This window comes from Harpia harpyja, chromosome 21, assembly GCF_026419915.1.
Source record: "Harpia harpyja isolate bHarHar1 chromosome 21, bHarHar1 primary haplotype, whole genome shotgun sequence".
NCBI classification, from domain to species: Eukaryota; Metazoa; Chordata; class Aves; order Accipitriformes; family Accipitridae; genus Harpia; species Harpia harpyja.
This window is the reverse complement of record NC_068960.1, coordinates 10,160,513-10,187,300: the sequence shown is the minus strand read 5'-3', so window position 1 is coordinate 10,187,300 and position 26,788 is coordinate 10,160,513.

Genomic DNA, 26,788 nt, shown 5'->3' with positions numbered 1-26,788 from the left:
GCACAAAAGCAGCCTGGTTTGGATAGTACCCATCCTTCCTGTATAATCTCCCTGCGGTGTAAGACGTTCTCCATTTTCAAATAAATTAAAAATAAATAAAAACTCACCCTTTCACCATTTTGAGAGAACTCAAGCATGTATTAACACACTGACCATTTATCTTAGCCTCGGATGTGGTCCTGAAGGCATTGCAGAACGTGTTGCCATGAAGGTCCTCTCTTCAGCCTCCTGCTTAATAGACTTCACTTAACAGACTCCCACCTGTGAAATTAGTGGTTGATACGGGTCTCGATTTCCAATAACCAAATCGTCCCAGCACTACAGCCCATCTGCCCATACCAGTGGGGGACATTCCTCATGGTGAGAAGATCCCCTGGCTGGTGAACGGTTCCTCCCTCATCACCTGTTTCTGTCTCCCCGAATAGATGCTCTCCTGCTCAGAGGCTTTCCTCCTGCCTAGCAGCGCTGGATTGGAGGTAGGATGGCTCCACCATGTCCCTGCAAGCCATGCCTACATATCTCCTGGCCTCCCTAAGCTGCACCACAGCTCGGCTACTGGCACCTGAAGTGACAGCTCACCAAGGACCAGGACTGTGCACTACCTGCAGACAGAAACCGTCAGTTACTTAAATAGGTGATTGTACCCAAAACACATCAGACGAACAACATACCCCTAACCTACATCTACGTCCCTTTTGTCTTAATTCCAGAGGTTTTTTACCACTTTCTTGTCATCTATTTATCTGGGGTTTTTTCAGTATTTTCTAAAGATTTGGATATAAAGAACCCCAGAGCTGAACTCCCCCATAACTGCTGCTCTTTCACTTGATTCTAACCAAAATCCTGTTTCCGTTATTAATGCCAGAACTTTGGGTGACCTTAAAGATATTATGGACAAGGTTAGAACAGTTTCTTTGCCAACTAGAGGTGATAAAAAGCATCTTCAAAGTAATTTTCTTTACAGACTAACAGCACATATGCCTTGCTTCAGTCACCTATAGGAAAAGACCTCAGTCAAATTGGTGGCAGGGGTGTGGTGATAAGTAAAGTTATATATTTACTTAATCTTTGAATATAGAGGGTGTATATGGCTAAAAAAAAAGAATGACTCCTTAACGTGACTTCAGCACTTGAGAGGCAAAGGTTTTCTTTTAGGTGAGTCTCAACAGGGAACATAAATTATTTTATTAGATGCATTCCCTTTTAGATAGAACAGCAATATCTGCTTTTTCATGGTTGAGTTTGCTGAATGTCAAAGAAAGGTCTTAGATTTCAGCCCATCAGTATCAGGAAATCATTATTTCTATTCTGTGTCCTGGCCCAAACCCAAACAATAGTACCTTCTTGTCAATGCATTTGAGGTTGTCCTTAGGTTAGCCTCTCTGAGCTTCTTCAGGAAGAGAGAGTTGTTACTAACCAGTCAATAAGTAGACAGGAATATCAAGAATAGGGTGCTTTAGTGTCAATGATACAGAAAAAGAAAAAAGAAGATTTCTCCTGCCAATAGGCTGTTGCAGCCCTGAATGGCACCAATTGTTTATGAGTGCCTTTTGCAACGAGGAAAGGGCTGACCCTTCTTTTCACTGATCCCTCACCTTTCCACTGACAAAAGTCCAGAATAGAGTCTGGTATAAACCTGACATGAATGAGCAGAGAACCAGGGCACATGTTTTCAACTTTCCTGGGCTAAGACTTTACAGTTTAGTCTGTAATAATGTGAGTATCTTAACTCTAACTTGCAAGAGAGGCATATGTGATCTATATTACATTATCAACCAATGTATTTATAGCATGAGATCAGCCTTCCTCATCATGAGTTTCTACCTTGCACAGAGGTGATAATTACAGATTTACCGATAGAAACCTGCAAGTTCTTCATTATGTATCTTGCAAAGAACTTCATCACTGTGCAATTCGTGATGTGAAGGGTTCCTTAAACAGTGCCCAACCATTTTAACAGTTTGACTCTTAAAACTGAAGGAAGCGAGACTAATGTTCAGGAGCTGAAGAGGCTCAATGCTACAAGGGAATCAGAGTATGTCCTCAGTTTGGCAGAGATGTCAGATGAGTAGTTAAGCACCAGCTACCCTCCAAACTCACTACACAAAGAGGTACAGCAATCACCTCTCAAATTCACCACACTCTCTAATAAAATTTAGAATTTAACTTCTTTGAGAACATGAAAAATCTGCAAAGGCATTTCTTTACAGCCTTCTCTCACTGACAGTGGTATCTCAGCTCTTTTTGAGAATCATTCATCCACCAGAGCACATATCTTTGAGATGTTACACCTCACCTCAAAGCTGAAGGGCTCAGAGCATCTTGAAAACTGAGATATATGGAGGAAGCAATACTTACAGCATAAAAAGGGGGGATATTAAATGCAAAGGGCTAAAGCCACAGTGGTGTTTATGTGCTGACAGAAAATCATGGTGCAACCAGAGCCAGGTAGTCCTTCAGATCAACTCCCACCTCAAATTTCCCAGTGTCTGCCTCTCAATGGGGAAGGCTCAGCTTACCAGATCACTGAATTGCAGTCAGGGACACCGGCTACACAACATGCCCTGGTGATGCTCCGAGTTGCAGGACATAGCAATAACAACCCCTCCTTGAGCATCACTAGGTAGTTCTCTGGATGGATACAGTCCTGAGGGACCCAAGGTGCTTACTTGGTTAGGTAGCAACTGGGAGCTTTGCTCCAATGGCTAGGAAGCCTGAACAACAGTATCTAACATCTTTTATGGATTTAATTAAGGCTGCTACCCCTCATTTTTTAGCATTTAGCTGGAGCTAGAGTTTAACCGTCAATAGACTCAGCATAATTACCATATGCCAGAGATCCATTTAATAAGCTATGTATCTCCACTATTTGTATTTTAAGAATAAGCTGGAAATAGTAAACATTTTCTCTCCAATACCTCTTTGAAAATTAGACTATTAAAAAGATCATACAGTGTAATATATGGTATTTACTCCTTCAGGTTTATCTTGCAGCACTGTAGTTTACAGCTAGCTACTGACTGGTAACCTAATTTTGTAGATGTGTAAAATGTTGCAATAAACAGATTACTATGTATTTCAAACATTAATTGCCTTCCAAGATCTAGGAATTTCTCAGTGAGCTCACCAACAGGTTTTATAGGCAGTATAAAATTTACTGTGTTGACATACCCTTTAAAACGCCGAATACATCAGAGCTAGCAAAATGCTGGGGTGAGATCACAGAGAACGAGTAAAAAATTTTATATTAAATTCTTCCCACCCTATGCCCCCCGTGTCTTTTACACAGCAACCCAAATTAAGTCACAGAGGTGGCAACACTTGTAAAGAAAAGTAATCACTCTTTACCAGAAGCATTCACAGGGAATTGCTAATGAAGCAATGTGTTTATGCCAGAGAAGCCTAAGACACAACAAATGGCTTCATTATATCGGGTGTTTGAAATATCTCACCATGGCAAGCCAACACAATGCAAGACCTTTACATTTGTAAGACAAAATGAAACACTTAAAGACACTGTTGTGAAAGTCCTGATTTACATTAAATGGAATTTATTGCTATATTATTAAACTGACAACTTCTGTAAAACTTGCCCCTGAGAAAGGCGTGCTGGCATCATACAGTTTACCTAACTATTAATAGGAACTTCCACTAGGCTAAATGAAAGTAAATAAATGAGAAGACAATTCACGAAGACAACAGACATTTGAACTGAAGACTGTCAGCCAAAAAGAGCACGTGAGAGAGAAACAAAAAACTATACAGGTGCAAACTCGCAACCTGTATCTTTAATAAATGCTCTCCCTGAAAAATGAGGATCTTCAGGAAAGGTGAATGTCTTTCAGACCAATAATCCATAAATTTTATCTATGTTTTATCTTTTTGATCAAATCAAATTTGATCAGTTTTCATGCATGTCTCATTCTAATGAGGACACACTGTATTTTATTTAGTGCAAGAAATTGGCAGACTAAAAATGTCCCTGCCTGATGGACTTGATTGCCTTTGGTCCTTTGAGACTGCTTCAACAGTGAGTTATTTTAAGCCACTCTGGAGCACTTCGCAGGCTCCCTCTGGAAGAGGAGGCACCACGGCTCCCACAATGTCCACCAGCAGGAAAGCCTTTCCCAGGGGAACAACGGGCACAGGAATGTGCCCATAGTTCAAGTATGAATAAACAGATATTATTTACGTGTGTCCACAAAAATATGCCAAAAAATAGCAGTATTTTCAATTTCAAAGTAGGAATTTTTTTTTAATTGTTCAAAATGTGCAATTTGCTTAAAATAGTAGCAACAAACTCAAAATAACTCAATCATCTTGGAAAGAATAAGCAGACTCCTTCCTGGGAAATGCAGCTTTTCCACTCTTCATGCTAGAATTGACTCAAAGGAGGTTTGCTATTGCCATGTTTTGTTAGAAATTCAGCTTTAAATGCATGATCAGTGTCACTGGCATGAAGGTGTCTGATTGCTAGCCAGAGCCCCAGTGCTCATCTGAAATTAGGAACAAGAGTGGACGCAACCCCTCACCCCCACTGTCCCAGTACTCCTGGGTAGCACTTCCCACCGGCAGAGCTTTTTCCCTTTTATATGTATTTTCTATGCAGTTTTCACTGATACAGGTACCAAATCACCTGTATCACTGATGTCATATGCTGGGTAAAGCTCAATTCCACTTCACATGACAAGCTGTCATGAAAACAGGCATCCATACATACCTGTACCTGCTGGCCTGAATTGAGTTTCAAAAATATATGCATGATTGACATTCAAGAGCCATAAACAAAATTAGTGGCCACCATTCAAGGAGAAAGTTATTATCAGGTGGTACTAAACAAATACAGGCTCAAAGCAGAATAGAAGGGTTTTTTAATAATGGATGTATGAGTAATTTAACTAATCGCTACAGTCAGTCTAGCAGAGCACATTTTTCTCGTATATAAGCAAACAGAAACCTGGGAAGTTATAAGCGCTGTGCTAGCAAATTAATCTTAGAATACAAATATCACTGTGGAAAATTCCTAAATCCTTTCATTTTTCTATTTAAATTACAGAGTCATTTGTTTTAAAGGTTTAATCTGGATTTTCATACCAAGAGTTTGAACACTGACAAAAGGGATGGGAATGAAAATGGCATCCAGCCCCACAGCAGGCTGGACACTGCTTCTTCACACCCCTGCTGGGAGGGACCAGCTACCAGGCTTTCACACAGAGCCAGTTCAATGCCAGTAGACATTGCTCAGTGATGGATACCTCTGCAGAGCAGATGTGACCATTCAAATCTCCATGGATCCAGCTGCGAGGAGTTGTGAGCGCAGATTAACCACGGGGCACAGCCTTCACCTTGCAACGGCTTTGCTTTGGCTTGTAAATGGATGGGTTTAGACAGGAGCCAAAACCTGAGCGGGACCCTTTCTTTTGCAGATGCCAGCGGGGATCATGTCTGCTCTCAGAGAGGGGTGGGCTGGCTGAGGACTCCAGCACCCAATTTTGCCTCCTTCAGCTTTGGATTAGGTCAGATGCTAATCTTAGTTTCTCTGGTATCTCCATTAAAGTCATTAGAAAGACCAAGATAGCTGAATCTTGAGCCACACTGGGACAATACCTACGGCTACGAGTGGCAGAATCACACCCTGGTTAATTAATTCTTGCAGGTTTCTAATGAGCAGAGATGGTTTGTATTCACAGGCAGCATTTGCTGCTGTTTTATAATATATGCAGTAATTATGCAGCTGATGGAGCCTTATGTAGCTGCTAGTTCTTTCCTATACATAAATTAACAGCAGGATTTGTGTAATGATGGGATAATGAAGGCCTGGGTCATTGGTATTCATCTGTAGAAGGCCTTGAGAGGCTGGGTCAAAGACAGAAAAGTTATTTGGCTAACACAGATAGAGACCATTATTAAAGGATTCGTAATCTTATTCCACTCAAGACCCATATTAACTCTCTCTATGGCTGACAGAACAACCTGGGGGTGGTGGAGGGGGTGGTGTTTGTTTGGTTTTTTAATTATTATTTTTAAACCTTTTTAGTTGCTTGAGGGAAGTACCTTCCTCATAAGACCTTCTCTGTGCTGGATTTGCCCCGCTGAGCCGCAGCTTGCCATGGCAGGAAGGGCAGGCTGCCTCTAGCAGCCCCACGTTTGGGTCCCAGCATGCGGGAGCAGCAGGGGAGCTGGGACAAGGGCCCTCAGGAGTCCCAGCTCCCTTTTCTTCTCACTTTCGTGTCTTCTGTTCCCCATTTGTGCTCACTTTCCACAGCTCCAGGCCTGCTCCAAGGCTGTGATTTTCCCCAGTGCTGCAGGACGGTTTCCTTGACTGCAGCAGAGGCTGCGTCTCAGTTGCTCAGGCAGTAGTGTTTTTATTAGGTCATGTTAAAATTTCTTGGTGCCTTACTACTTAATCTGTTGGTTTTGGCACAGCACATCCTTGTGCTGAGAGAATGTCTCGTTCCCTCTCTCCATCCAGAGCACACGTGGTACCCTGACACCCTGTCGGAGCCAGGCGATGGGTGAGCCCCAAGACAGGGCAGAGGCACTGGCCAGCCCTGCGTGCCTCCTACTGCAATGCACAAGAGTAAAATATGTTAATGCAAACATGCAAGGAGCAGCACTGTGGCTGGGCAACCAGATGCTGGGGAATACTTTTGGGAGGAGAAAACCCCCAGTTGAAATGCAATCTGCAGACAGCCACGCTGCTGAGCAGGGCAGTTGGGCAATGCCAGGTGCCTTCCCGGAGGTAAGCCTAGGGAAAACTGAGCAGCCTTGACCATGATCAGCACCGTCCACAGCAGGTCCTGAGCTGCATAGAGATGAAATTTCAGCTTTGTCATTCATGTTCTTGCAGGTGGCAGAAACCCTCCTCTCTTCCCAGATGCTTCCTCTCATATTCAACCATGCACTCCACTCCCGTTCCTCTCGCCCTGCTCTTCTTCCTCTGCTGCCATGCTTTGCCAGGATGTGACTCCGAGAAGCAGACATGGATATTCCTCCTCATTACTGCATCCAGACTGGGCTCTTGGACTGGTCATCCCCCATGCCACCATCACCACCGGGCACTCACGCGATGAGTGGCATTGGTAATTATTGACTCCCACACAAAGTTGTGGACCCCAGTTACTGCAAGAAAGCTGGCTGGGAGTGCAGGGAACACCAATGCACATGGCTACATTAGACAGGGCTCTGAGCTTCTCTGTCTCTTCTTTCTAATCGACGAGTGGAGAATTAAAAACAACACTTGATGGTGTCTAGCTTCTCTGTGAATGAAACCATTCCTTGCTGTGCTCATCTTCAGCTCCCACAAAAGCAATAAAAGGCCCTCCTGTGCCTTATTATCCACACAGCCTCTGCCTGCCTCCAAATTCTCTCTAGCTAAATGAACCATGGCTGCCTTGCTGGAGAGGGTAGCGACCAGGGATGGAGCCACTGAAGGAGTTAAGGGAGAGCCATGCGTGGACGATGGCAATCTAAAAAGATACTCCGAAACATCAGAGCAGAGCATTGTCACTGGTTTACACATGAGCCTGAGAGGCTTAAGTTCCTTTTATCCATTGTGTTTTCCAGTGATATCACTTAAAACAAATATTTGGTTGTCAGAGATCTTTTCCTGATGTGTCTGATTTCTAAAGCATTTTGAGATCCCATGAGGAAGAGGCGTGCTCTATAACTGGGCTTAGGAACTGTTTGAACAGTCCTTTTCCATAGTGCTGCTTGTGAGTGTAATGGTGATACCTGTACTGACTCTTACAACCAGAGTGCCTCGGGGGAGAGTCTTCATTCAATAGTCTTAATCCTGGGATCCACTCCCCTTTGATCTGTCCCATCCCTGAGATTTATAGTGTATAAAGGTGCCAGTTCCTCTAATACCACTGTCTTTGACTCAGGTCTTTCGTTTGTTCTTAACTGATACATTTTCAGTCATTTCCACCTTCCTATAAAGTGTCTCTCCTTCCTGTGAAATGATACAGCACTCGGTTCACCACCTACAACACCCAGCCATCATCCGGCACCCATGCCTGCAGGCTTCCTCACATTTCCAGTTCAGCCTCATCTTTTCCAGCATAAGCTTTGCTGATGGCATCCTTCAACTTTTCTCCTCTTTTTCCCTCTGTTTTACAGCATCGAGGTTAAGCCTCTCATCCTTGGGTCCTTGAGGAGCTCCCCAGCTTTCTTTGCCACTTCTGTTCACTCCTACCTCTCTGCATTAACACTTCTACTTAACACTTACACAAGCTCCAATGCTGCAACAACAGAGCCATGCTAAAGTTACCTGTGCTTTGCAATCTCTTCTCCAAACCTGCAAGAAATTGCTCACTGATAGAAACCAGGAAAAGACCCAGTCTCTTCAGCTAGTACATCCAAAAGCAAAATGAATGAATATTTAATCTCTTTCATTGCCTATCTTATTCTTCTTGGAGCCAGACTGGGGTGCCCCTGTGGAAGTCTGCAACATTTTCCGTCAAGAAAGTCACCGGAAAGGCTTAGGGAGTAAGGTCTACCTGCTGTGAGCAGAGCAGATCTAGCTCTGAAACTGTAGGGTCTTTGAGCTGGGCTTTGTGGCTTATATGTCTGAGAAGAACAATGTGTGTGAACGCTGTTCTCCAGATAACAAACAAAGCAAGTAATAATAACAAGAATAACCACTGTATTAACAGTGGAGTTAGAATGGAATTAATAATTGTTAATATCAATGCTACAGCTAGTCATAAATTTATATTGTTCACTTAGTTTTATAAAAATCTCAGAGTCGTGATCTCAGTAACTGCACACGTACAAAATATCCACTTACCAAGAGCCGTTGACAGCATTTGAACATGACACAGTACCTCTTGGCACTATAACTCCAGCAACTCAGTGGAGAGGATTTGGACTTCCTTGTCATTACTAGCTTAATGAGAAAACCTCAGTGAGTTTTGCTCTCTCCAGACTAGTTTATAGAAGTATGTTTGGAAATGGTCAAATGTCTGCAAAACAGCTTGTTGCAACTGAGATGCAGTAGAGAAGCAGCCCTCTAATGACTGTGTGTTGCTGAAGAAATTACTTTCTGTGATATGGAGAACTACTGGGGCAAGAAATAAGGAAACGGGGATTGAAAATAGCTGGAAAGAATATTTAAAGTGTAACATTTAAAACTGCAAAATATTTGCGTCCATCTCTGCACAGTAATCTACATCTAAACATTTTTTCTTCTGTGTGGAAGCCACATTATAAATTTAGTGAAAGTAGTGAATTTTAGGGACAGTTACAGCATCAATGAACCAACATCTCTCATACCTTGGTAGTGGATTCAGGACAGAAATAGAGAAGGCTTCCCATCCCATCTATTCTCATTATCAACTCTTCCCTCCCTCCTGCAATCAACATACACATACTTGCTTGCAGAAAAGCATACACCTCATTGCAGTTTCCAAACCAGTTCACTGGACTGTTAGAGATGCCAGTGTGGATTAAGTCTCTGGAGAGAGATTCTCTAATAGCTTCGGAAGCTTTAAAAGCTTCATATTTTCTGTTATATTTATTATTACTTGAACAAAGTTATCAGAATGAGATGGTTTTCTCCAATGGGTGTCTCTTTGCCGAGCCAGAAATCATCTTCCCAGGCTAAAAAGGTCAGGTATTGATCAGTGTTACACAAGCTCCAACAAGAGTAACAAACTCACAGCCTACAGCCCTGATCCCATTGCGTGACCGGCGTGTACAGACCCCCGTACAGTCCCCATGAGCTCAGTAAGACCCATAAAGCCATGTGGGCTTTGTCATGCAGATCAGATTAAAAGCTCAGGGCCCACCAATATCCTTGCTTAAATCAACCATAATATGCTACGTTATCTACTATGAAGAGAGCAGAAGAGAAAATGGTTTATAGTCTCCACTTTACATACAAATTCAGCTGTACATCTGTCCAATAGTCTCTTAAAGTATTTCCAAAGGGCTTCAGTAAAATACGTTATTCTAATTGTTAATCATCCGAACATCACATTTGAAATGAGAAGAACATTGAGAAGTGCCTTAAAATACTCATTACAGCAGAAAATGTCTATTTCTGACACGCTCTTGTTTCCAGGAAATCCCTCATACTTTCACTGGCCAAATATCACCCTCAGTGTCAGTTCCACGATCACTGAGATCGAACAGTCCCTGAGCACAATCCAACGACATGACATCCAAAGCCCCTGCTTACTATCAACTTAAAAATATATGAAGGTTTGTAAACAAAGGAAGGTCTGACCTAACCAGTGCCTGTCACATGGAACAGCCAACAGCATGACTTCTGTTGATGTACTCTCTTAGGGTACTTTTATTGGGAAGCAGCCTTTCTGTGCAATTAGCAGCATCGGCACACTCCCTGCAAACCAAACCACGAGCATAAAGGGGTTAGAAAGCATTTAAGCCTTTAAGCCCCTAGATCTCCCTCTGAAGGTGTCCTGCTCTTCTTTTCTAATTCATTAGAGAATAAATCTGTGATAAGCAAAGTAAATTAGATTCAGTGACATTCTGCTAATTGAGTCATCTTCCTCTGCCTGGCTTGGCTGGGTTTTTAATTACCAGCTAATCTCATCAATATGGTGGATGACTGGCAGTGTGCAGATCACTGTCGTACAACCGCAGCGAAATAGAAATAGAAGTTCATGGCTCATTGGTGGACCCAGGTCTCTTTTGTCATACACAGGAATAAATTGGGCAGATCTGCCGGTCATCTACTGACCTCAAAGTATGGAGAACAAGGAGGATAATGGAAGGTAAATAAACAAATAACACCAGCAGAGCTGCTGCGAAGATCTGCGGCAGTTTCAGGAGCGATGGAGCAGGAGAGAAAAGCGCTCTGTAAACCTGTCCTGCATCCTGATGAAACCCTACTGCAGTGAGGGACTGGAAATGGCATGAATTGTGAAAGGGATAATTTTATAATTGAGATGGTATTCATTTTGCCTTACTGTAGTGAGCAATACTGCGGATTCTCCCAGACGTTGCAGCACTGAGGAGCTCTGCTCTTTGCAACACAGAAACCTCCCAGGATTTACGAAGGGAATGCCTGTGCCTGGCATACACATCCAGGAACACACGTCTGGATAGAGTAACAGTAAATCATGACAAAATTATCCCCTATAAATCTCTCATATAGTTACACTTACAGCTTAACTACAAAGTTTATTATTTTCACACTCAAACTAATGCACTTAGCTCGACAGAGGCATGACCTGCCATCCTGGGCACTCCTGCTCCAGTTAAACTCAGTTAGAGAAGCAGATTTTCAGCACCACTGAAAACACGATCTGGACATTTTTCTGTTGTAGTTTCACAGCAAAACTGATCCTGCTGTCAGATTTACACAGGTGGATCCCAGTGTGCAGGGGGCTGCCGGCTGGCCCAGGGATCCCAGTCATTTGCTGAGATTTTAAAGCAGAATCAAGGCTTACATTTGTCTACATCTGTTTCTCTTTTACATTTATTTTTAGACTTAGCTCTATGACACAAGATCCTAGGATACCTTATTGGCTGAAATAAGAGATTTAAGCCAGAGATTTCTGAAGTACATTTACAAACTTAAATCAAACACTTGGTTCATAAAGCAAAGAACAAGAATATTTCTCTCACACTATAATTATTCCCAAGCCTCACACCTGCGCTGTTGACATCAGTGGAGTTTTATATCAACTTTAGAAGAGGCAAGTCCTGATTTTTCATTTTTCTAAGGTATCTTTGAAGCAGACAAAGCCTGAAGCTTAAACTTCTTATCTATTTTTATCTAGCAATAGTACATTCGTTAGGGTAACAGCCAAAAGGAGCCCTTCTTGAGCAGAAATTCAGTCTTTTTTGTCTCTCTAATGTAACTGTTAGTGGCTCAGTCTCTGGAAATAACCAAATAAATGGCTGTCCTGCATAAATATGTTCTGACTGTATAAAGTATTTATAAGTCATCCATGTCATCTAGGAGCCCGTTCACTTATAACATGCTGTTTCAGTGAACAGCACTGACAGTAAGTGCTAAACAAGTCACAAAAAATGAACATGGAAGGGGTGTGAGCACCATCACAGTAAGCCATTAAATGTTTGGAATTAATGTCTCTATTTTAATCCCAGAAAAGAAAAAGGTTTTTTTCTTTTTTTATAGCATTCACTTAGATATCTTTTAAAATGCAGTCCTTAGAGAGCCTATTTAGGCACATACATGCTTTTACAGGAGCAAAGTAGTATCACTGTAAGAAATAAAATTATTCCCCATTTTTCTCACCATGAAAGGCAGCAGAGCTGGTGCAGCCCTGTACGGAGGGGAAACGTAGGAGGAAAACTGTGACAGTGAGGCTCCTGCCTGCAAATGCCATACTCCCCACAGTTCATGTTTCACAGAGCAGTGTGCAAGAATGAAGAATATTTCATTCCAAAAGGCCCTGCATGTGCCTCAGGTGAGGTGTGAGAATTAACCTTGCCAGCAATGTGTGATGTTTGCTGCGGGGCTGCCCGGGCCCTTGCTTGATGCCTTGCTCAGGGTTGTGATGGCAGGGGCAGAGGCACTGAAGAGGGGGCTGAGGGCTGGGGCACGACCAACGGGCGATCCATGTGCAACAGTTCTTGGGAGGGGAAGGAAAAGGCAGAGCAGCTTCAGCCTTCAGCACAGCAGTGGCAACTTTGTGCCCTACCCAACTGTGCCGAAACTCTGCAATGCAAAGCTTTGTGCTTGCATTGCGTCTGTCAGGGAGGGCTCAGTCCATAACTGCCGATTCAGCAAAACCGGTCTTTATATTCTGTCCACAAACATCTGCTAAAGCTTTCCCAACACCCTGCCAGCTGTTCCCTCAGCTAACTTAAAAATATGCTGAATGCCTCCATAGGTACCTCTGAATTCCCCCCACTTCTATTTAGGGCAGAGCTTAAAAGTGACTATTTATATAGTTATATAGCTGTATATATTTTTCTTAAAGTACCTAGCCAAGGTCTGCAGACAGAGATGGATTCCCAGCAGCCAGAGAATCACTGGCTGTATCTATTCTGTCTGAGATGGATTGATAATTATCGTCCTTTGATGAGAAACCCAGCGGACATGGAGACTTCTCACAAGCTAGCAACAATGCAGGGGGAACAAAAAATAAATAAATCAATGGCTCAAGTGTATTCTACCTGCCCCCCCAAAACAACCAAACAAACAAAAAAACCCCAAAACCATGTGAATGCTTGCTGGGCAGCCAAGTCCCAGAGCCGATACTCAGAGCTGGAGGGCTGGGTTGGTTCTGATGACATAAGGCCATTAACTTCAGCAGAAAATTACTGCTCCAGGAAAATTCAAGATGAGAAATCACATTTGGCCATTCCTAGGCTCCTGAACAACTCACCATAAGGGTATTCAGATACCTTCTCAAGGTGTTTTACTTCCTACTGAGGGAAGAAGGCAGTGCTACAGCCACTTTCTGGCACATGTGTACCATTTTCTTCTCCTGTTCTTCTGTGAAAGCAAGTTGACCTCAGCTGCTTGCTGCAATAAATCTTCTCCCATTTTCTCCTTCCCTCATTCTTTTCTGTTTAAAGTTATTTGTACATTAGACTTAAATACATTATACTCATTTTTCTAGGAGCCCTGACACGTTGTTAAATGACCATGAATCTATTTTAGTTGCACCTTAATTTATTAACTCTCCTGTCTGCCTCCAGTGTTGGTGTCTCTATTGTAGGATCATAGGAGGTTTGGGTTGATTATCCTCCTATTTCATATGCAGAGCCATTATTTCACTCTGCTCCATGCTATTATAATAAAGCAAAAAGCTCTCATTTTTTCATTTTCAGTTCACATTGGGAGACTACATACCTTATTAGTTCTTAGTTCTTATATTCTGTTTGTTGTGCAGTGCAGTCAGAGAATACAGATATATTCTGCCTCTAAGAGCTGCTTTGCAGAACTTAGGGATGGAGATAATCCTATTTTTATCAGGTGAACTAGTGAGTCTTAGCTCCTGATAGCTCTTTTCCCTATCACTGCCAGCATGCTACCCACATACTTAGAGGCACATAATTGCCAATCTGCACATTCAGACATTCCTGTCTGCCACTGGGATATTGGTATCAATTTCCAGCTGCCACTTAACCTCCAAAACACTTCTAAACCCACAGGGCATTTTGGTTTCTCTTGGTCAACAAGCCAAAGAGACCAAAGCACCAGCACTGCTGGTCGTCCCCAGCCCATCAACCAGGACTGGCCCCATGTGGTCCTGAAGCCAGTCCCACCCCACTACCCAAGGGTTTTGCCCTCAGTAAAAGGGCAGCTGCACTTTCTCCAAAGGAAATATTCCTGACCCCCTTTTGAGAGCTCCATTTGCACGTTGCTTTTCTTTGCCTCGACCGCACAGTTTCATTCAAGCTGCTCTTAAGCCTTTGACTCACACCACAGTTTGCAGCTCCGGTGCAGCTCTACAGAGTTTAATAAATGGTCTAAACTTGCTGTGAGAGGCTGATTAGTACTTGGTGGCCCCTGAGCAGCCTCATGCCACCCAGAGGTGGGTCAACTCAGCTACGCCAGGATCAGAGCACAAGCAAACAGTCGCACCACACTAGTCCCTGGGCTGGCTGCAAAGCAGAGTCTCTCCTGTGTAGTGGAGCAGCTATTGATTTTTCCAGCTGTTCTCAGGGGAACTCACAAGAAGAAAATGATTTTCTTTTAAGTTCAAGTGCAGGAGTCTGCCTTGCTAAAGGGCTTATCTTCGCATATAAGTTTTACCAATTCAGCTTGAGTTGTATAATTAAAGTCATGCAACCCCCCATAGTGTGGAAAATCCTATAAAAATGCTTTATATGGAGATAGCTATATGAATTTAAAACCCTCTCATATGAGTATAAATGCACCCCCATGAGAGCCTCTACAAATATAGTTACTGTCCAAAAGCATACATCAAGGAATTTTATAACTCTTCAGTGATTTATGTCACTGTATAGCATTGAATAGGGTCTAGTTCAGGCCTTCCAAACACAGGGAACAGACGAATCTTTAAAATCGCAGGAGGTAAAAAAAAATAATTAAAAAAATCTATATTTTATATCATATATTTATATTTTATGGCGAGTGCTAATTTAAGTGCCACACAGTCATTTCTCCTTGGATTTCTAGCTCCAGTTCAAACAGGCTTTAGTATTTTCATTACAATTCAGTATGTTTATTTAGCATTAGAGCTGGCTGAACTATTCATTACTAATTTAGCCTACTTATTTATTTTTATTTATTTATGGTAAGTGAATCTTCACCGAATAAATCCTAGTTCTCCTCCCACAATGTCCAGACTCTAATAGCATTCCCTTGAGAGTTTGGGAGGACAATTATTCAGACCCACGGTCAATTCACAGGTATCAATTCCCCATTTATTCTTTGTGGGGTGAGCCTGAACGCCTGAGCGTTTGCAATGCCTCCTAGGAGTTCCTGCAAAACCATTTCTGGAAACAAACATTATTTCCCATTCAGTTGTGCTAAAAAACCCCAATAATTAAAAACAAAAAAGAGAAAGAAAACACAATCCTCCCTCTCACGCCCTATCTGAGCACTCAGATGCACGGTGTGATACGAAATCATGTATTTTCAGTGACAGACAATGAGTAGCTCCCATCCATAGCAAGCCTGGCTAATTCGCATGTTGCTAATGTAGATTGCCATTTGCATACACAAGCTCATTCTGTCCTTGCTTCCTTCAAAGATGTAAAGAGCAGAACATTTTACTGAGATTTTAAATACCTGAGATGCTGCCTGCTCTTACGATGATTGCCTCCCAATACTTACTAGCAAGGACATAAATAACTGAACTTCTTAGTCACCATTACTGCTGGGAAACAAAGACCGGAGAACACCACACGCCGCAGCACCCTTGTTTTCTAGAGCTGGCTGTTCACTCCTGCAGAGTTCACTGGTTCAATCTGCTCTGGTCTATATAACATACTGCAATATTTACTTGGATGCATTTTAAAACATACTCTACTAGACGGATGCTTGCACACACCACTCTGTGAGATGTGAAAGGGCATCCAGGTACAAGCTGCTTTTCATTTCTCTAACAAATAGTCACCCTGCACGTCATGCTCGTTCTGCATGAGGTTGGGACTCTTCTTACTTCCGTGCCACATGTCCAGCTCTTGAGGCTCTTACAGAGCAAGAATGGCCAATTCTGCTGACCCTAAGAACTCCCTGCAAATGCTTACACATCCCAGCTTGTGAAGTGTGTACCCCAGAGAACCACGGGGAAGCCCTCAAGCTTTCACCTCTGGGAGAAGGAGAGTCCCACAGTGATCCTGGTGCTTTGCTGCAAGTATGGCAGTGCTGAACATGCAGCTTGGTGCAAGGGAGATCAAGTGACACTGCCCACAGCAGCCCTTACTGCTTTGCTTCCTCTCAAACCAGCAACTCAGATTTCCCAGCAGCAGTGGAGATTTTTCACTTTTAATTTACCTCTTTCAGCACCAGCTAAATATCCCATTTTTCTCCCCTGCTATAACCAATAAAAACCAAAGTGAACACACTTATTATCAGTATCTGACACCAACAGTAGAAGTCCAACTCATCTTTTCATTCCTGCCTTAGCGGAAGGGAAAGGTTGTTGAGATGTGGGTTTGGGCAGCAGGGCTTTCTCAGCTCTAGGCGTGTTCTGTTGAGAGTTTCTCATTCCCTGGAGACATCCTTAAATTCCCCCTCACTGATTCAGTCCCTGACCTTTCAGTGAACTAACTCCCAGATTTAAAAACACCAAGAACTTGAATATACTCAACACAATAACAAGCACTTTTCCCAGCTGTTATCACAGCAATATCTTTTCCAGTTATTTACCCCTACCTCCTTTAGTTCGTATTCCTTTAGCTGACCCCCAAAAAGCCAAGAGTTTTACCTGCTCACCTTCCACCCCATGTGACTCCCTTTTCAGTACTACAAATGCTGTCTCTGATAACACATGGGATTGTGTATCAATTCTCAATTTAAAATCAGTAAGTGTCCCTTTTGCTTTCAGGTTGTTAGCTCATTCATCTTCTGCCTCAACAAGAACATTCATCTGATGGATAATCCTGGGCAACTCGGGCTGTCATCGCCCATGCAACACCACGCTGGTGCTTGAAAATGTTTCTGTTCCCACCCAGCAGGCAGCAGTTTCTGCGGGCTCTGACTCCGAGCGCTGCAGGACTCTCCACATCAGCTCCTCTCTGCAGGGTCCCAGAGCTTTGCTGACGTCTACCCCGTCAGCGTGCCGGGTCACCCGCACAGCAGGGAAGGTCAAACCGGCAGCTTGTGCTCCATGGGAAGCTGATTGTCACAGGTTAATTCAAGATCTTCCAACAGATAATCTCAGGCTGTTTTGTTCCAGGTCCCAGTCCTAATCCAGTCTTTCATCACATACGCCATTAGCCCTGCCAAAATTTCCAGCTGGACTCTTCAACCTCAGCCACTCATTGGTTCTGCTGCAGCCCCATGCATCTTCCACGTCCTTCAGTTAAAAATCGTCCTCTCTGAGATGTGCCACATTAGAATGGCATTCCCGAAACCTCTCCAGTACACTGACCCAGACTGTGCTCCATTTTACCTGAACACTATTCAAATATCTGAAGTGCATCAGGGCTATCACCCTGAGAAACATTACCTCTGGCCATCTTCCTTTGGACTGGTGCTCAGCACATACAAATAGAGGGGGAAATACTGTTTAAGCCTCTTCCAAACTTCCAGCTTTGTTGGAGCCTTTGGTGACTCTGTTCCTCCATTCAGACCACTATCTTCTTTTCCTTTACAGCACCACACACTTGCTCAAAATTTGCTCATGGCCCAATGTATTTGAAAGATCATCTTTACTGCATTTGCCTCTGCCTAACTGAGGTTTCTAACATCCCCTAGTTCTGACGCTGCCCCGTGCTACACATAGCTGTGCCATTCCCAATACTGCAGGAGGGCTCAGCAGCAGCTCAGAGCAACCCCCGTGCCTATGACACCTACCAGCCCACAGCATGTCTGCCTTGTTCAACAGGGTGTGTGGCAGAATTGCTCTGCTCTCCCAGAGAGGGGCTGTGCAAGCAGTCCTACCTCCATCTGCTGCTCCATACTGCAGCTCTGATTCCTCCCAGGCCTGAAGAGAGCACTCAGCAAACTCTATGGACAAAAGGAAGAGTGTTTAACAGGATTTGGGAAGCAGAACAGTTTTGGAATACAGGAACCATCCCACAGTTCCTATGGAAAAGCCTCAGGACACCATCTCACTCCAGGATTTCTCTGGTAGGCTAGATCTTTTGTCCTTTTTCCATCCATGATCCTTATTAGTTTCCCAGACTGCAGTAAAAGATGAGTTCTTGAATCGCATTTTGTCAACTAGTGTGTGGGAAAAACATGTCCCTTATCATCTTCTGCTAGTGACCTGCCTCCCTTTAAAAATAGCAACCATTTAGTTACCCCATCTAAGGCATGTGCCCCAGGGATAGCCAACCTGCACCTACCCAACCTGGGAAGTCCTGCAGGGTGGGCTGCAGAGACACATCTCAGTTGTCTCTAGGAACTCACTGCATTCACGTTCTGATGGAGGATTAACAGCTCATGGGGAAAAAAATAAAATTGGAAACTGTCGCAATTTGAAATTGTAAAATCAAACCAGACTTGTTTCCATTCAAAAAATTACTTTCTGTTCGTGATTCTTTCTCTTTTCTCCAAACTAATGGCAAACAGGGCTCGTCATGCTTACAGACTGCACAACTCAACAAGCGACTGACAGTTTTCATCCGCAGTAAAAGCCTGATGGTGTGGCAGATACCTTCACTCGCGCTCTTGCCAGGTCGCATGATTTTGCTCGCAGGCTGTAGAGTGAAGGGAGAGCTGTGAGTCATCTCCAGAAGACTTTCAACAGTTGATCATCCTGAACTGAGAGTCATGGTTGTGAGGTCAGCCCTCCCCTTCCCCTGACCAGACTGTGGCTGGGAGGCTGTGACTCATGGCGAAGTCAAGGGTTCAGTCCGCAACTTTCCTTTCTGTAGAAAATGATTCAGTGCAAGATTCCCATTCTTTTTGTATGGTTTTTAAAAGCATCTCTTTTAACGCTGGCTTTATAGTGATGTTCCTGATCCTCCTCACCCCACAGAGGGTTTCAGATCACAGATGTCCAGGGTTAAGCACCGAGCAAAGCAATCCCAGTCACCAAAGGACAGTGTGAGAACGTGCTTTGCCAGAGAATAGCAATGTTCAGAAAGGCTCTGCAGCTTTCAGGAGCTACTCAGCATTTCCCTGCTTCAGTCTCCCCTTCTGCCTATGGCGTCCAGGGATGGGCACTGGGGCTTTAGAGAAAGGAAAGGCTAAGAGCGTTCTTTTCATTTCCATCAGGATCTTCACACAGCTTCACTGGTGCTGTGCATGTTCTGTGTGACCTTTTGACCAGTGCCACAATTAAACAAACCCCATAATTAAAATTAAATAAATGCAACATCTTTATGCTGTCTGCCTATCCAACATGACTACTCAAGGCTTTCTGTCCCAAGGACACCACGTCAAGCACAGCAATGTTCTGGTCTGGCAACCAGCTCTGGTGCAATTGTCACTTTGTGTCCTGCACCATCCACACAGGGCCTCCTTTCTTCAAAAGCACAAGAAACCTCTGAGAAATTCTTGCGTTCCTTGATTCCCTGTCAGAAAATAGCCTTGAACCTTCTTCTGTGACAATAAATGGAGACTTATGTCTGCTAGGAAGTTAAACAGCATGCAGCCTGCATAGCTTAATAGACCCATGGTTCTTCTAAGATTAACAAAGGACCCCAAGATGAGCAATTTTACTAGGAAAAGCATTATACTTCTTGCAAGTAACTTTTTCCTGAGCAAAAAAGGGGGAAAAAGAAACAAAAAGCATTGCCTTGGTCTAACTTCAGATTGCATTTGCCAGACTGGATAAGATTGGATCCAGCTTAATCTAAAATACAAAGCTATTAAGATTCATGCAAACATTTGCATCCTCATAAGACAGTGGTAAAATGCTGGGGCAAATCTGCACTGTCCCCCACCTCAGGACTCCTCAGCAGCAACATCTTGTTTCGATTTTTCAGTTCCATCTGTAATTTGGGAAGGAGGAAAGTTCCCCTCGCCGTACGCAGCGGCCAGCAGCCAGGTCACAGTTGGGCCTTTGTTTGCAGCAGGGGATGCCGGAGGGACTCTGCAAAAGGCCTGAAGTCTTGAATAATGCAGAAAGTGAGAAATGCTTTAAACAAAAATAGTTTCTGACTAAGTCTTCTCATGGAGCCTGGAGCACAAACCTGCCAGCCCCGATCTGTGTCTGAGTCCCCTCGCAGCAGTTCCAGCGTCCCAGCCGCTTCCTGCGGGCTTGATCCGGAAAGCCACCCAGCAGAAAACAGCAGCCTTTGATATCTCTCTGCCTACCTCAATATCCCCCACCCCAGCATACAAAGAAGCTTTTATTTGCTAATGAAAGGCAGGAAGCAGACTTAAATTAATCAAGTGAAGTCTCCCTTTATTTCATGTAAAGAAACTAATTCTAGTTAAACAGAGGTTTTGCCATACTTCTCATTTTGAGACCCAACAACTGTACAATTAAAGTGCATACAAATGAGTGCCATTATCCCTTCATTTCCCAGGACAGATGTAATCCCAATCCTATGAGCCTTACAACAGGAACCCCCACAGAGGAGAGCAGTGCGTATCCACCTCACGATAGCAGTAGTATTGGGTAGTTACGATTAATAAATTGGCAGTAGGGCAAGTTGGGGTTTGGTATTGCTAAATCAAAATCCTGTTTGATTTGTTCTGACCTGGAGACATTCCCAAGTATTTCCTCCACTCCAGATCAAGCTCTAAGGGATTTACTTCACTTTTGGATGCCATACCCTTTATTTCTTCTCACTAAATAATTTGTTCCAAAACATTTGCAATCCCAGCCTGGGAGCTACTTTGAAGAACAACTGTAATGAACTGCTTACAGACTACTACATGCACCTAATCATGTTAGGGATCTGGGTTCTTTTGTTTGTTTGTTTTAAAGGCTCATGAATTTTTTTCTCCATTTATTACATAAACTTACACATCTGTCTCCCCTTAAAGGAAAACAAAATCTCAGAGTTACTTTTTTCGTGTGTATAACCCTGGCATCTCTAACATCAAGAACTACTTTCTTACATCTATTTTCCCTTCAGGCTTCTAGCTCATCAGTGCATACTTGAATGACAACCCTAAACACAATACCAGTCTTCAGACTTCAGTGAAAGTCGTTATTCTGGCCATATTACTGAGATGGTCATTGAAAGAGATGACAGTTTGCGATTAAATGAATTGTTAACATACTCATGATATGTGGCTTCAGTTCCTGACTCTGTCTGGCTTCTGAACAGACTGATACTTTCAAAGCACTTGTTCAAGCTGCTTGCTTTCTTGCAGAAGCAGTAGATACTGGCAATGTCAATACAGTGCCTGTAGCAAGAAACTTCTCAGACAGCAATGTACATCAATTCAAATAATCCTAAATGGAAGGCTTAGGAGGAACAACCAGGATTTGGGCTTTAAACAGCTTTAAACTGCTACTGCTCCCCTTAGCGTCTTTTAGTCGGGAGGAAGGCTGACCTCTTTATTGTTTTGGTGGTCATTGGGAAATGTCATTTTGAGGTTTACAAAATACATAGGCCAAGGGAGCTGCGGCAAAGGAGGTCCGGGCACCCCAGCTACCAGGAAGATCTGATAAGCAAGGACAATTCTGATTAGCACCATGATCAAAATCCTGACCACTGCCCCCTCCTCTGTATCTACTACCTATGCCATCACCTTAAAGCACCGCTGAGAGGACCATGCTTGACTGCACAGCACCTACGCTACTGGGAGACCTCCCACTCCTTGCAGTGAAGAAAATGCATCCCTGTTCTGGTTTGCACTTTTTTATTCTCAGTGTCTGTGGCTCATCCTTCTTACTGTTGTACCACAGTTAAAATACATTCACTTACACCCACTGCTCCTTCAGGGAGCTGGTGTGACCCTGGCAAGGTCCAGCTGGTGTGTCAGTCCTGCCTTACTAAATGCCTGATTCAAGAAAGCAGAGTCCTGAAACTGTGCTCAGCAGCTCCTGCTGACAGACACTCACAGAGGTTCAGACCTCCCTCCCCGGGAGGCCAGCACAAGCCACTGTGTCCTCACGCTGGAAAGACTCCAGTGCAGGGCAGAGAGCTGACAGGAAAGAACAAAATCTGTCCCTGGGAAATTCTCAGGCTTCAAAATTTGGCTGTGACTTGAAACACAAAAGACAGTGGTGAAATGAAGGTCAAGGAGATGAAAACGTTTTGACAAGGTCAAATGTATTTGGGGGAATTTTAATCCATTCCTTTTGACTTTTATCTGACAGATGGGGTGAACTCTAAAACATTAGCAATATTGTAGTCTAAAGCTCCCCAACCCATCTCTGCTCCATATGCAGGACTCAGCTGCCCATCCTGCAGCCCTTCCCCAAACCTCCAGCCAAGTGCTGAAAACACCTAACTGGCCATGGGTGAGGGCCATTTCCCAACTCTTGGTGGCCCTAGAGCAGGTATTCATCTGGTTACATGACGGAAAAAGACTTGTTTACAGCTCTCAGATACTCAAGCCTAGACTACTCCAGCAAAAAAATAAATTGCTGCACACTTCACTTGGCTCCTGTTCTCTGCAGCAGGTGACCTAATCCAAGCAAGAATTAACCCAAGGAATTCTTTGGTCTGATGTTTCATGGGCTGAATTAGATGAGTAGAGTGGTACCACCTCCAGGACCATGCAAGCTTTGACTTCCACAAACTCATATGATGAGTGGGTGACCTGGGGAACCCCAACACAATTACAAAAATTAGGGTGGTAGTATTTCACTAGAGTTCCTGCTCATTTGCTTCAGGTAACCTAACACAGGACAGAAATGTCAAAAACACCCAAAAAGAGACATTTTTCAAAATTTCAGGTGATATCTAGTGTTCAGCACATGATTTAGTAGCTGCCTTGGACCATGACACATGGCCGTGAGGCTCCTGAAGTGTCTGAGACACACAGCACTATAAGGTAACATAGGTTAACATTTTGCAGAGGAGAAAGGCAGTGTTTGATAAACACTGTCTCTGACAGACAATCCCATCATAACTGGGGCTTAGAGATTTGTTTTGAAATGAGTCTTAGAGCCACAACATAAAGAAAACACAACCTCTGAGTAATAGCACTTTGCAAGATGATATGAAGAAAAATTGCTTTATTAACAAATAAAGAAACAGCAGGCTCAGCCAGATGTTATTTAGGAGACTTGACCTGACAACTGATATATTGATACCTAGTTATTGCCAAAGCAGGAGAACTCAGTGAGATGTATCTCTCTTGCATGCAAAATAAATCAAATGATTCCCCCAGTGACACCACGAATACTGCTTTGCATACAAGTAGCAAAGGCAGAGGGCTCAGGAAAGATGTGAGCGCAGCAGCAGATCACGCTGCCCAGTGCAAACAAACATTAAAACAACGCATATGGGAACTGATGATGAAGAATATGTAGCAAGTGAGACAGCTAAGTGGACTCTTTTGGTGGTAAGGAGCAACACAGTGTCACCGAGATGGGAAGGACAAGTGAATAATGTGATAATATAAAATGGAAATCCATGTCCTTAGGTTGATGATATGCTTATCTGTGTGGGATGACCCCAATGAATATTGCTAATGAGCCAGCACCATTGCAGTGTTAATTAATTTGGGATATAACAATAAAGTAAAATAATCAGATCATAAATCTGACAGATTAGAGCAGTCCGATAGTGAAAATAACAATCTATGCAAGAGAACTTCAGCATTCTAAACAGAGACATGCCACAACAAGATCAGATTAAATGTCTTTTCAGCTGAGAGGCAGAAACGTACTCTTTTAGGAGATTACCACATGTTGCCTCGGTGAACTAATGATAGCTGGAGACACCTTCAGGGTGTGAGCATAGCTCCTACCCTGTATTTCTGAGTACTCCAGTATTCCAATGTCATTCTATTAGTGCCAGGGTACAACAGCAGTCAAAAAAAGTGAGGCCAGAGTTAAAAAATGATCAGAAGTACCTTCTGCTGATCCAATTGCTCAAACCACCACCACCAACTCAAAAAACAACCCAAACCCCCTCACCCAGCAGCTCAGTTTTAGGAAATGCCTTAAGCAAACCAAAAACTTGCAACGGTGCTCTAGACTCAGCTAATATAAATTATTGTAGCTCCACCAACCGCGGTAAGGCTCTGGCTCTCTGTTGAGATAACAAGCTGCATACTGCTTATCTGCCATTAGACATATGGCAATAGTAGACATGAGGAGAACTCAACCAGACTGCACGGCGTATCATGAACATCTTGCATAATGAGAAGAAAACGGGGTGCCAAGTATATGAAGACAATGGGAACCAACACAGCAATGTTTGTGCAAAACCAGAACCCAAAGCACTACCAAGCAACGGAGGGGCTATTTGAAGCAAACACTTTCTTCCAGTCATCCTGATGCTCATATAAGCAAAGTAAGACGGCCTGGCAAAGAGCTATCATAAAATGATAAAGAATACCAGAAATTCATCTTTTTCTGTCAAAACAGATAAATTGAATGCTCAACTCTAAGCTAAAGCCTATTCAGCCCACGTGTTGCGCTGCCCAGTGTTTGGCCGTACACGTGTATTTATGGAAAATTACCATGGATAGATGTCTGTGCTCATTTGACAAAAGCTGCAGCCACTAGAAAACATCATTACAAGAGCATCATACACAGATTTCCTGACACCCTGCCTGCCAGAATGTCTCCACATTACGGATGTCCCGTTTTCAATTTACAGGGAAAACAGTTCAACAAAACACAGAGCAGAGAGAGAGGAGCGAGGCTCACTGCAACGGTCCTTTTACGGCAAGTGGAAACCAGTGGGGAATGACTGTGACAGGTTCTCATCCGACTATGATTTACACTTCACTTTTCTATTAAAGGATAGCTGGATCCACAGTCCTTCAAACCTCTCTTCTTCCTCAAACCTCCAGGAGCATTTATAAATATTCTCTACCCTTCTCTTTCGAGTAACTGGAAAAGGATCTTGAAGGATATTTTTCCCCTTGCAACATCCATCACTGCAGCCACAGAAAAACATACAGCTGAATATTTGTTTGTAGCAAGAAGTACTCCAGGTTGCAAGCTGGTATCTCAGTAATATTCATGGCATGGTCTATCATGTCTTTCTGGCTGAAAACCTCTAAAACATATGATTTTTGTATAACCCTAGCACTACAGAAGTGCAGTTTCCTCCAGGACAGAAGGTAGCAAACAACCAGATCAAAGACAGCCACAACACACTGCACCCTGTACAGGAGCATGTACATGCTGGCTGGGAACACCCGTGGGAAAATCCCCCATCTCAAGCAATGAAAGCTTAATCATCCCTTATAAGCAGTGCACAGGGTATGTTTCAATAGCTCCATAGAATACTAATATCAGGTAAGATCTCTGAGTGGTGAAAAGCGCTGATACCAGCTCTTTAGATTTTGGTCTGCAGTAAAGTAACAATGAGACCTTTTACAAAATACTCAGTTGAAAATATGCAGAAAAAAATGTGCAAGAAGCCCCCTCCAGAATGGCATCTCACCCCTATTCTCCAGCTCAGGAAATACTCATTTTCATAGAAAGCAGAATACTTGGCAAGACCGACATTGCTTGGGGGAGGATTGGTTGTCTTCATACCCCCTAGTGTCATATGTCTGAGCTGCTTACTTCAAGCTCATTTTAGGAGCAATACAGGAAAAACAGCTTTGCCTGTGGCAGAGCCAAGCCAATGGAAGTTTATCTGGTGGGGACCTTCACCAACCTCAGGGAAGTGCAGATCCACCAACTTATTGCTGCTGCTGCACTGCGCCGCCCACCTGGCCCCTCCACCCCATAAGCATGTAGCCCAGTGCTGCCCCACATTGAGTTTTAGTAACTTGGGCCGAACATCTGGCCCAAATCTGTATCTCCTAGGAAGGGACCAAATACCAGTTCTACTGCAAGGTGCTGCAGCTAAGCAGCCTAAAGTCTCAAATACCACGTCACAGCTTGGAAGGCAAAAAGACTTGGGAAACAGTCAAATGCTCCAAGCCAGCAATACAATTTACAGGTTAATGATGGACCCGAACTAGTGTCATGGTTTAAGCCCAGATGGCAACAAAGCACCACAAGGCCACTCACCCACTCCTCCCACCGGTGGGATGGGGAGGAGAAAATATAAAGGCAGGCTCGTGGGTCAAGACAAGGACAGGGAGGGATCACTCCCCACTTATGGTCACAGGCAAAAGAGATTCAACTTGTGGAAAAAACAAAATCAATTTAATTTATTATCAATCAAATCAAAACAAGGTTAATGGGAAGTAAAACCAAATCTTAAGACACCTTCCCCCACCCCGCCCTTCTTCCCAGCTTAACTCCACTCCTAATTTTCTCTCCCTCCTCCCCCCCCTCAGCGGCACAGGGGGACAGGGAATGGGGGTTGCGGTCAGTTCATCACACCTTGTCTCTGCCGCTCCTTCCTCCTCAGGGGCAGGACTCCTCACTCTTCCCCTGCTCCGGTGTGGGGTCCCTCCCACAGGAGACAGTCCTTCACGAACTTCTCCAACGTGAGTCCTTTCCACGGGCTGCGGTTCTTCACGAACTGCTCCACTGTAGGTCCTTTCCACAGGCTGCAGTCCTTCAGAGACAGCCTGCTCCAGCGTGGGCTTTCCCATGGAGTCACGGCCATCTTCAGGGGCACCCACCGGCTCCGGCGTGGGCTCCACCCTGGGCTGTAGGTGGGCATCTGCTCCCCCGCTCACCTGCATGGGCATCCCCTCCTC